The sequence below is a fragment of the Sciurus vulgaris genome (assembly GCF_902686455.1).
Source record: "Sciurus vulgaris genome assembly, chromosome: 14".
NCBI classification, from domain to species: domain Eukaryota; kingdom Metazoa; phylum Chordata; class Mammalia; order Rodentia; family Sciuridae; genus Sciurus; species Sciurus vulgaris.
In genome coordinates, this window is record NC_136475.1 from 75057645 (window position 1) to 75070215 (window position 12571).

Consider the following 12571-nt stretch of genomic DNA (forward strand, 5'->3'; position numbering starts at 1 on the left):
GACCGCTTGGCGCGGTGCCCTCCCTGGCACCCACTCGGCGGCCCCTGCCCGCACTCCGGGACCCCTCTTCTGAGGTCCTCTCCCAAACTAGGCCTCCCTTTGGGATCGTCTCCTGCTGCACCGCGATCGCGGTGCCGGATTTGCGTCCTTTCCATCCCGGACTAGCGGCGTGGAAAGGAGAGCATCACTGAAAAAACGCGGTGGGAAAACAGAAGAGACGCGGAGCTGGGGGACCCAGTGCCGGCGGGGGCTCTAGATTTGCGAGGAACTGGTCTGCTGCCTTTGGATCCGTGGAGAATTTTGTTTGTGGGAGAAAGGATGTGGTGTCATTCTAGGGTTTTTCCACTGGAGACGCGCGCGCGCGCACACACACACACACACACACACACACACACACACACACACACGTCCGTGGTGGGGGGGTAGGAGGTGCGAGTGGGCGGCGCTCGAGCACGCACCACTAGTCTTGGCTCCCCTATCTGCTCCAAGGAGACGCTGTATGACAGCATAAACAAAGAGCTTCAGAGCAACGCTTCCCACACTGCCCAGGAATTGCAGCTCTGGGTCTGTCCAGGCCTTCAAGCTGCTCAGACCCCAGAGCCACTGCATGGGACTCTGACTTGACATCCAGAACTGCTGCTCTGTGACCTCTACTTCAATTACTACTATAAAATAGATTTACCTATCTTACCTATAAAATAATTTGCTTTATGTATGCACAGAGGGCTGGGAAAGGGCAGGGGACCGGGACTCTCAAAAACTGAGCAAAATTAAATTATCTTTGAAAAAAAGGCAGTGAATATTGAATCCATATTATTTATATGTATGGATTATACATATTATAATACATAGGTATATATTATAATACGATATGAACATAAAAGTGGAACTAGGGAGTTCTCAGGTAAGAAGATAATGAGATTAATAGTAAGGGTTTAATGACTTCAGGGCTTGAGGAATCTGAAAGAGGAGGCCCTCATAATTTTCATCAGTACCCCCAAAGTCAATTCCAATAAAAATAATCAAAAATAATCAATAAGAGTAATTTAAAAATAACTATGCTATTATCAATCATTCATATATTCACCTGGAATAACAAGTGTACTTCCTGATAAAACATGACTTCAACCAGAAAATTCAGGGTCCTGTCCCCATACCCCAAACCAGAGCAAGAGTTGGTTTGTCCTGCAAGGCACACCATTTTCTGCAGATTGGGGTTGGTGTCCTGATGGAGAGCCATGCTTTGTGGACAGATGCTAATGGAGATGTTCCAGGTGTGGGGTTCCTGCAAACAGAGGGACTCTGGGGGCCTTTTGCAAGGGGTGGGGAAACTTCTCATTGTCACTGACTGGGTATGATGCTGTTGTCATCTGGGGTGTCAAAGGAGAAGCCAGTGCTTGAAGATCTGGTTCCTGCTGGGACTTTCCAGCACCCTCAGAGGAGGCTGCCTGAACCAGGTCCTGGGGTGAACAGGATGGACTCAGTCTGCCATATCTCCCCAGGAGCATTCCCTGGCAAGGCCTGGGATCAAAAGATGTCACATGAATTTTACAGATAACAGATAAACTTTAATATTTATGATTAATAGCTCATGAAACTTTTCAAAACTTAGAAAACATCTCCTCACTTACCCTGCCCCCCCACACACATATCTTTAATTGAAATGGGGCTCCTTTTGGAGAAGAGGATGGGAAAGAAGGCCTGCACCCACAAGTGATCTGGCCTTTGGGAAACTTTCCTACATTGGAGGTCATTGAGGCAATTATTTGATGCCTACCCTTTAGAAAATTTTGCTCACTTTAGCTAAATTTCACCTGTCAGTAAATTAGAGTAGAAAATAAGCTTTTGGTTATGCCCCTTAAATGAAAATATGGAGACATGGTGCTGAACTTGATACAACCATAAGCAGTCATTTCTCAACAATACTTTGTATAGTGCTTTTCAGTTTTTCACAGCATTTTCAATACCTTGACTTTCAAAAGTATGTAAAAGTGTGATAAGATTAACACTGCACAACTTATGAGTGCCCAGTTTACACATGTGCAAACTGAGGCTGAAGTAAAGTGGGGATTTGCCAAAGAGTACACAGCTAGAAAGGGGTGGTGTGGGTCTGGCACGTGGGTTGCAGGCACACCTGGGTTCCCACTGTGTTACGTGCTTTCCATCACTGAATTTCCTTCACTTCTCTGAAGTTACAGAGCATTTTAACATGCACAGTGACCTTTCTTTCTAGTGCTCTAGGAGATAGGTTTCTATCCCTGCCACCTTTGAATAAATGAAGAAATAGAAACTCAATCAAATGAAGTTGCTTAGAGTTCCAGAACCTTAGAGCTGAAAGAGACCTTCCAAATCACCTAGTATAGTCTCCTCATTTTACAGGTGAGAAGACACTTAAGAGATTAAATGGCATGTCCAAGGTCGCCAGGCTATTAAGTGGTATAGGTGGAATCTGGGCCGTTGAACCGCTCGCTGGTCAAATGTTCTTTCCACTTTAACACTATGTTGTGTGCTGCATTTGCCAAGAAGTCAGCAGCAAAGGTCAAACACAAGATCTGCACACTAAACCACTTCCATCCATCACCAACATTTATTGAGCATCATCTACTGTAGGCCTATCAGTGAACTCAACACCCAATCAGAGTCCTCTGACTCCCTCCCTTCTCCCACATTTGTCCTGAGGGATGAAAGGGTTGATTTGCAATTCAGCTTCAATAACAATCCAGGTATAATCAGAAGTGCCTTGCTTCCAACATTACACGAGTCCAGTTTTCCAGCTCCTTCTCTACTTTGCCTAAATGAACACCTTTAAAAAAAAAAAGAAAAGAAAAGACTAAAGGTAGTGAACTTCAGATCTTATTAGAATTGTCCTAGTGGTAACTGTGCCACATAGGCAAGGCATGTAGCCACTTCTTCTCTGGTTAAAAAAAGAGACCGCTATCTAAATTCATTTAGCAGTGTATTCACACAAGGTATCTCTCTAATTTGCAAAGACAGTATTGTATTAATTTTTTTCTAGTAGCAGTCAAGCTGGTACTTTGGATAGTACTTTGGGTGGATAATAAAGGACTTCATGAAGTAGCTTTTGACCTTGGGAAAATAGGGGGAAGGTTAGGGTGACATTTTCTGAGGTGCATTCAGATCTGTTACCACATTTATGCCTCCCTACAACTTGGACACAGGCACTATTGCTCCACTTCACAGATGAAGAAGTCAAGGTTCTTGAGAATAAGTAACTTGGTCATGGCACATGACACTCAAATGGCTGAACCGAATTTTGACTTTGGAGCTTGCTGGTTACAAAGTCTATGTTTTTTGCACAATACCATCCTTATTGTGGCCTCTGTGATTTTGTTTGTTTTAACAGCTAAACTACGAACTGAATACAAACCTGTCAGTTCCAAGAACAAAGACCAGGACTCCTGGTATCCATCCAGTCAGGCAGGGCAGGCAGAATAAATGAGTTTCCCACTCTGGGAATCTGGGAGCTTCATAAGTATATCAGTCAAAGGTTTGAGGTTTAAAAAAAAAGAAGTGAGTAGGAGAGGGGAGTTTCTAGCCAATTTTTTTGGTGAAACTCACTTGAGTACATAAAACATCTGAAAGGCAAGAATGTGTGTGGGTTGATGTGGGGATAAAATGAGACAGTGTTGTGAAAACACTTGGTAAATTGGAAAGCACTGAGCAGACGTGGGTCTTGTTTTTAGGCGGTTTGGGGGTAACGGGGAGCCCTGCAGAGGTAATTGCATCCGCTTTGGATTTTTTACTCATGTCAGTCACAGACCACCCCATTTCCCTCTGAAGTCCCTTGATGGATATTTCTGGGCTTTAGGGAGCAGACATCAGAGGCAACCAGTGATGTTCTGCCCGGTGGCCACTACTGTGGTCCCAGTGTCCCATCATCTTCTTTCAAACGTCCTCCAGTACCTCCCAGATATTGCGCAATCTGGATACTAGGCATGCGATGAATGCACAGGTCTGAGGGTGTAAGTGTGCCTTCCTGCCTTGGCCATTGGGGACTTAGCAAACAACCACACAAAGCAACCCAAACCCACCAGACAACACTCCTCCAGTCTTTGACTTACTTTGCTGAGGGTCCTCAGGAAAGATGATTGAACTCTCTGTGTCTCAGACCCCAAAAGCAATCAAGGCAGATAGAAGAAACCTCTTTTGCAGGTCCCAGGGTGCTGTTTAGGCTGAGAGAAGTTGCTTCTATAAATGTTCAAGCAAGGCCAGGTGCAGTGGTGCACACCTGTAATCCCAGCAACTTGGGAGGCTGAGGCTGGAGGATCATGAGTTCAAGACCAGCCTCAGCAACTTAGCGAGGCCCTAAACAACTTTGTGAGGGCTGAAGATGTGGCTCAGTAGGTTAGGCATCCCTAAGTTCAATCCTGGTACCAAAAAACGAAAAAAAGAAAAAAAATGCTCTAGAGAAAAGTTCTTCCCTCTTAGCATCAGGACACTGCAGCCCAGTACAAAGTCTGAGGATCCTCCTGCCATACCCTCTCATGAGGCACCTCCTTTTTTCCAATCCAGAATCCTCTCACCCCCGAAAGAAGCCTGGGATCTGGCTGCCTATGAACTTGCCTTCCCAAATATCAAGAAGATTCAGTCCTGGTTTTTTCTTTATTTCTATCAAGGGGCCTTTGAAGCAAAGGGATTTTCTGAGAAAGAAAACTCAACGGAATCTTTAGGGTCCAGGCCCTAAAAGAAAACACTCCAACTGGAACCAGTTCAAGGCTCTCATGTCCAATTAAGGAAAGACTCGCATTCCTGTGCTAGCTCTGGCTCTGTCTTGCTTTCTCTCCTTCCACATCCACACAGGAATGCTGTTCCACAGCCAGAAAAGAGAAGTTATTATCACCAAGTTACGAATCGCATAGCAAAGTGCTCCCTGGGGCTGGCTGAGACCTTCCCCCAATGAGACAAAGAGCACAGACCACAGGACAACGCAAGCTCCTTCCTACCACCTGGCCCACCCCATACTGCCCCCGCTTCCACTGAAGAGACTTCACCATACCTGTGGGGTTATGAAAAAGAGGAAAACATCGCAACAGCCCATGGAGAAGTACACTTTCAGTGTTCTTTTCAAGTACGTAGGGTGTCAGCTAGCTTCCTCCTGGGCAGCTGGTCCCCCACGATTTCACACCCACTGCCCCTGCTTAGAGGAGTGTGCAGTGTGTGATGGCTCCTCCTGAGCACCTCACAGGTGCCTGCCAAGCCATAACCAGTAACCTGAGCCAGCCCTAGCCAGCTGGAGTCCCTGGTGTGTTTCACACCCACACTGCACTGCCTGGGGATCAGATAGCTGGGTCCATATTATACCTTCCTGCCCTTTCAACAGCAATTCCAGTCTGCATTAGCACCTCCTAAGTGCCAGGCAGGTGGCTGCTTTCACAAGGAATCAAGTTAGGAGAACTTTCTTTCTCTCCCATCTTTATTACCCTCAAAACAATCCCAAAATAAACAGCCTGTATGAGCATATCGTGCCTGCCAAGTGAACGCAGATTGAGACAAATTCCCAAGTTGAGTTAGTGATGTCCCCAAGAATTTGAAAGCGAAGAGTAACTGGCATAGATGCTAGGCAAGTGTAGTTAGTAGGAGAGTCCCATCCCTTTGCCCTCCCAACACCAATTGCAACCCGAATTCCTGTTGCAAAGAAATGAGGGACTGCATCTGGTGCTCAGCACAGTGTCAGGCACTGGGGAGAGAGGACTGAGATGCCAGCTCCTCCTAAGACCATATGATTGCTGCAACAGAGACATGTGACTGTGGGTGGGGCAGTGATTAGCTCTGTCTCAGCACAGGGTCAAGGAGAGAGGTGCTGACCATTACAGTATAAGCTCTGGCAAGGTAAGAATTGGACCTGTTTGTTGGCATACTGCTATACATCACCACTTGGCACATAGTAGGTGCTCAGTAAATACCTGTTGAATGAATGGTGGCAGGAAAAGCTAAAGGGAGAGCATTTTGGCCCACAAAAATAGCACAAGCCAAGGTTCATGGGTAAGAAAGTGCCAGGGATGCACTGGGAACTAGGAGTGAGCAGAGAAGTATCTAGATCTTGGGAGGAAGCAGTAGAGACTCCTATGACCCCAAGTCTACATGCTAAATAGGATAGCTATTAGGAAAGGGTCTTGTGCTCTGCAGAAGGGACTGTGCACAGAATTTCTCGTGGACAAGAAAGTCTGTCACTTCTGTTAGCCAAACCTATGCAGTTTCCCTGCCGCTGTGTTACCTGGGCTACTATCAGCTTCTCTTCCAGCTGGAAGGGGCCTCTGCAGAAGTGTTAAGTAGGTCAAATTTAGTTTACGTGACACACATCTTCTGAGACTTCCCCTTCATCTCCTCTGGTGTCACACCTTCTCTGCAGCCTGTCCCTGGTGCCTGATCTCAAGAATTTGATGCTCCCTTCAAACCGCCTCTCAAGCACCAAGGCACCCTTTTGTCTCCCATGAAAACTTCCATCCTGCAGCTTCCTAAGCTCAGGCAACTGCCAGGCAAGAGAACCGAATCTGACAAATACATGCGCACTCTTGTGAGAATCACACGCCACACCACCTCAGAGGCTTTGGTTGTAGGGTGGCGTTTCAGGCAGGGTGAGTGGAGGGAGGGCGCACTCTCCGGTGCAGGACATGGTTCCATGCTGACAGGAGAAGGGAGAGAGTTACTTGGAAGGTCTGGGGTGGGTGCCAGCAGCTGTCACACGTGTGACACAACTTTCCTCATTGGTCACTGTCCATCCGGAGGGATCCGATTGGAATCATGACCCTAGCTCTAAGGTGATGACAGCATTTTAGGGCATTAACTGCAGTGATTAATGGAAGATGATAAAAGGTCTGGACAGATCATTTTCTTCCTTTTTTCTAAGGAGAGGCAGACCAAAGGGATTCCTCCAAGTGGGCCTCTCACCCAGGTGTGCCCCAGCAGAGGTGGCTCTGGCCTCACTGTGGACATCCTGTGCCAGGCTGAGTGGAAACCAATGACAAGCCATTCCTGTGAGAAAGTACTTGCCTTGTCACAGCTCGAGGACACTTTAGAGCCCAGGGAGCAGGTGGAGCGGCACACTTGGCACTTAGCTAAAACTCTGACCCTCAGCTTCTGAGGATGCTGGGAAAGCTGGACACCCACAGGCCTCCCACCTTTAGGGGGGACTTTCACCTTCCTGGCCACCTTGGGAGACCTGCTTTGTACTTGTGAGCACCTGGCTGTCCTGCTTGTTCTCACCAGGAAAGGACAAGCAGAAAGATAGAAGGTGATGTTCTCTAGGTTGTTTTCTGACCTCATTCTTTAGTGCTTCTGGTGTTAGTACTGAATAGCTGGAACATTCTCTGAGTTGAGTCTTCCTGGGTTGGGGGACATTCCCTACTCCTGCCCATCGCCCACACTTGACCTGGTGGCTTCTGAGTGTACTAATGAAATCGTTGGCTCACTTTGCCTCCAGCTCCTCCCTTCATACATACTCCCTAGTGTTATATTCTCTCTTCTGGCCTTTATCTCCAGGACCCTTCTACAACCCTCCTCAATGCTTACTTATTTCTCCATTTAAAAAGAAGAAAATATAAATATGAATGGGTCACACACCAGATGTGGTGTTACCTGGCATTCCTGATAAGGACCAACGGTTCCCTTCCCTGGTCAGACCCCAGTTTCCTCATCTGTAACTTTTGGGGCTGATACTCCCTGACCTCAACTTATGGTGCAGTAAAGGTGCAGTATGTCGAGCCCTTGGCTTCCTTAGCAGAAAAGTACAGTATTAAATTATCCTCTGTTGGACTTGCTTGAAGACAATGGAAGAAAGAAGGGAGAAGGAAACCTGTGGCAACTCTTTCATTTTGTTGCTTGTAGCAGGAAAGCATAGCAAAGGCTGAAAATTGCTTTCTGGGAAGGAGAGGCCAAGTTAGTTCTCTGAGAAGACGAGGATGCTCAGCAGAACGGCTGAAACCCCTTCTCTCCCCTGCAGCACCTTTTTGGGTGTTTTTGTCCTGAGTCTCACACTTGCTGACCCCCTATCCACAACACGCAGGACCATGAGGTGTCGCATTTGTGTGACAGTACAGGGAGGCTATACTAGTCCATGTTGGCAGGTATATGGTCCCCTCACCCCCACAGCCTGCCTCTCTGCACACCGGGCCATGAGCATTTCCTCCAGCTTCTTAAGAACTCAGGGATATTAAGAAATACCCTGTATCCAGTGCCAGCAAGTCACCAGGCTCTTCTTTTGTTCTTGGGACCTCTGCGTGTCCACACAGGCACAAACATTTATGTGCCAGGGGCATCTCAGCACTTGAACTAATGCTCTGTTTTCTGGGTCTAAACCAGGGGATGAACTCTGATCTCAATCCAAACAGAAACAGAAACTTCTCCAGTGCACATTTTACCACCTTTTGTTTGTGTTCGGGTATCTATTGCAGGCAGCAACGAACACCAGTGACTTTGGCAAACAGGTGCCAGAGACAGACCTGGCTCCAAAAGAGCATTCCTTTCCTTCTGGAGAGCGAAGGCTCTTGTGCTGGGCAGCAGCAGGGGCCTCATCGACACAGGTTGTGCACGGGTGTGTCTGATAGGAAGAAAGGAGGGGGCTGCCAAGGGGGCTGTAGCAATGCCCACAAGGGACAGAACGTTAGTGGGAGGTATGGGCAGTGGCAGGAGGCAAGGCGATGACAGAGCTTCAGAACTTAGGACATGCTGCTTTGATAGAGTAAATAATAGAGGTCTAAACCCTCTCATTTCTAGAACTATAGGAATTGACCCTATTGGATGTGGCAGCAGGAGGGAGAGAGAGCTGGAACAGGCTTGGAGACCTGGAATTTGGTGGCATCTCCAGCTGGAAAAGCAAAGTCAGCAGGGGCTGGTTGGGGAGAACAGGGCCATGTTCGTTTTAGACAGAGGGAGCTTCCATATGATGATTGTGCACAGAGCAGCCGCTGTGGCTCCCAGTGTGGTTAAACTGCTCACGCTCACTGTTTCTCCAGCTCTTGGGCCCATGGCACCAAGGCTTCCGGTTAGAGGTCTTGGGCCTGGCAAGTGTCTGTGCCGTGGGTGCTGGGACTGTGGTGCAGGTTGGGCTCTGCAGAAGCAGATGATGAGACCAGCTTGGGACTGATGCAAGGGAGGGGAAGAAGCAGGCCGGGGCAGAGAAAGAGGTCTGGTTGAGACGCAGGCCCAGCAAATGTTGGCCAAATATGTGAGGAGCTTTGAAGCAAATATTAGCCGTCAGATCAGAGTGATCTGCACTGGGGCCACGGGCCTGGCCTTAGTTGCCCTGCCACCTGCAGTCCATGGCATGGGCTGTCCTGTAAAGGGAAGGCAGCTTTCTGCCACTGACAGACCTGGAAGGAGCTGACAGCTGGAGGTAGTCTGCTGACCCCAGGCCAACCACTGCCAGTAGTTCCTCCCTTGAAAGGGATCTGGGTGGCACATTTCATGTCCTCCACAGCACGGGACATTGCCTCTCCTCAGTCTGCCATGCATCGCAGAATGCTGCAGCTGAGAGAACCCTCAGGGAGGGAACAGGTTCAATTCTAGTCCAACTTGTCTATTTTGCAGGGGACAGACAAAAGGCTCACAGAGAGGAGAAGAAACCACAGTGACAGTGAACCCAGGACTAGCACAGGTCCTCCTGGCTTACCAGCCTCTGCTTGACCTGAGAGAGGAGGCTGTTCTGTGCTGAGGGTCATGAGGGGGAGACTGGGCTCTTGGCTATGTGCTGTGTCCTTCTTTTCAATATCGGCCGCTCTTCTGGGAGCCCTAGTGACTTGCTCCCCAAAGCGATAAGTGAGACCAGCACAAGACCTGAGGAGAAGACTGAATTCACATTCCCAGACAGAATACCTTAAAGCCCCAGAGCAGTTTCTTTTGTCCTGGGATGAAGTTAGCTTCATCTGGAGTCATTCTGGAGTTTTCCATAGTTGTTGTACTGGACTAGGCATTGGTGTGGCTCTCAGCCTACATTGGGACCTTTGTAGGAAACATGCCATGGAACTCCCTCTCTGATTTACTGAGGGCTTGAGGACATTCCATGACATTCCTATTTATGGGTGCAGTTAGAACGCTTATGGAGTCCCAGGGCAGCCCAACTTGCTGAATGGTCACCAAAATTCAGGTCTTCCAAGGGCCTTGGGGTAGTCTCACATGGTTCCCAATTTTCCTGAGTGAAGTGCACGGCCAGGATCAACCAGTCAGGCTGCCCCACCCCTTGACGTCCAGATGTGACGCAAGCTCCTCCCTGGAAGTTGGGTTTGCACATCGTACTTCTTCCAGGTATTTAAATATCTCCAGGTGGGTCAGTTTGGTTATAGTTGCCTTCACTTAGGAATTTCCACAAGCTGGGACATTTTGTGGCTGTTATTGTCCTCCAGTCCTGAGTGACCCTCACAAGGCATTCTTTCTTAGCTGACACATCAAAGCAACTCTTCCTGGTATTAAAAGTTTTCTCCATCCGCATGCCCTACGGGTTAACACATCAGCACCAGAGAAATTTGCAAACCAGACACATCCACCTTTCTGAGAAACTGTCTTTGAAGTCAGAGCTTCCTAGGCCAAACACTGATACCAACGTCCCTGAATTCCTGTGCTTGGCCCTGATGATTCTGTACAAAAGGGATTACTCACTCCCAGGTGTGGAGAAGGCTGATCACCACAAGTGAACAACGCCCATCTCTACCATAGGGTGTCTATTATCCTTTGTCTTTGGGTTATTTCAGATCACTGGGAAGGGAGGAAAGGAAGCAATGAAATCTCTTGGAAATGACATGTAGAAAGTATGAATTAACCTCCCTCAGCTTCCATTTCCTTGCCTGCCAAGGTGGGGGTGGGGATAACAACACCCACCTTGCAGAGTTGTTGTGAGGAGTTAAAAGAAATGGATGATAGAAAACACCTGGTGCAGCACCTGTAACCTGACTCAGTGCTCCTTAGACAGGAACAGGTTTGTGTAAAATGCAGACTGTCATCCGAATAGTAAGACTGCTAATTCAGAGTGCCCCACAGATCTTGCATCATGCATCGCTGGCAACTTGTTAGGCAATCTCTGGCCACCCCCACCTGCTGAATCAAAACCTTCTTTTTAATGAGACTTGCTAGGTAACTATATGCACAATACAGTTGGAGAGTCATAGACTTAAGGGACAGGAACTTTACCTTTGAACCTCAAGGATTTGATGACATTTCTCTTGGCAACCAACTGACAGTCTATAAATGGGTCCATCAATCAAATTAAGGCAATATTGACCTAACACAGGTGATCCCAGGCCAATTTGGCTCTGGGCAGCCCAAGGCTCCCTCTGCTCACCTGCCTTGTTCACCTGTTCCTGCAGTCACCTGCTCAGTGGCCAAGGCTCTGGGGAGATTGTGGCTCCTTGTTTACTGGACAGGCAGAGATAAGGTTTCTCACAGCCCCACCTTCGTTCCTATGCCAGGGTAAACTCGCTCTCCAGAATCGCTCCCTGACTGGAAAATGTGTCAGTCTATTTATTTCTCACTCCCACTGGAAAAAAGGTGGGGTGGGGGGAGGGGTGACCAATGATGTCATTCTTTCCACAGAACTTCTCAAAGGCATCGTGTTTCGAGGTGACTTCCAGGCACTGCTTGTGTTTCTCTGCACAGTACATACAGAACGGAACCCGCCAAGGGCACAGGTTTATCTTCTTCTCCCATCACTCTGCCTGGGCTGGGGTTATGCTCCCTGGGAGTCTTGCAGGCAGCCCTGAAACCTGGGTCAGAATGTGTGGGAACGTTTCTTGACATTTCTCCTGGAGGTGAACTGTGGCTGGGCACATAGTTGCTGAGCAGTGAGGATGGAGGGCAGGTGCTGGCCAGACACATCACAGGGTGCTGGGAACAAAGGGTAAAATGATCTTTCCAAAAGCCACCAAAGAGCCGGCAACAGTTGCATTTGTGGTAATTCTTGTTTACATGTCTCTGGAGCAGAGCTAAGGCGTTCTAATCGGGCTTCTGGCTCCGACGGTTGATGGGAGATGCTGTCAGGGTAGACGTGGTTGTGCTGCAGTAACATCAACCCCCAAATCTCAGTGACTGAAAGTAACAAAGGCTCCTTCCTCACACATCCTCCTGTCCTTTGCTGGGCACCTGGGCACACCATGCTTCCTCAGGGCCTAGAGAGGAGAGAAACTTGTCTCTGGGCTTCCATGTTAGCCAAAGCTTTGATGCACTTGTTTCTGAGACCAAAAATGCAAGTCACTTCCATTCATATTTCATCAGACAAAGGAAGTCTCCAGGCCACCCCTAACTTCAAAGTGGATGGGGAAGTACAATCCTCTGCCTAGAAGGCAGAGAGCCAGAAATATGTGGTGGGTAGCATTAATGATGGCCACATCAGCTTTAGCAAATATTAGCATACTGTGCTATTTGTTTCATGCCTTATTTGCCTCATGTCTTTTTACTTCATAGAAAGTAAATATTTGAGATATGACTGAGTTCTCCTCTGTATTCCTCCACCATTGTCTTCCCGCATCTCCTAGAACTAAGCAATATTTTGCATTCAGTGTTAGTCATCTTCATGCATGTTTTTATCTTTTTGCTACATTTATATGTATTCACAAACATTATAAAG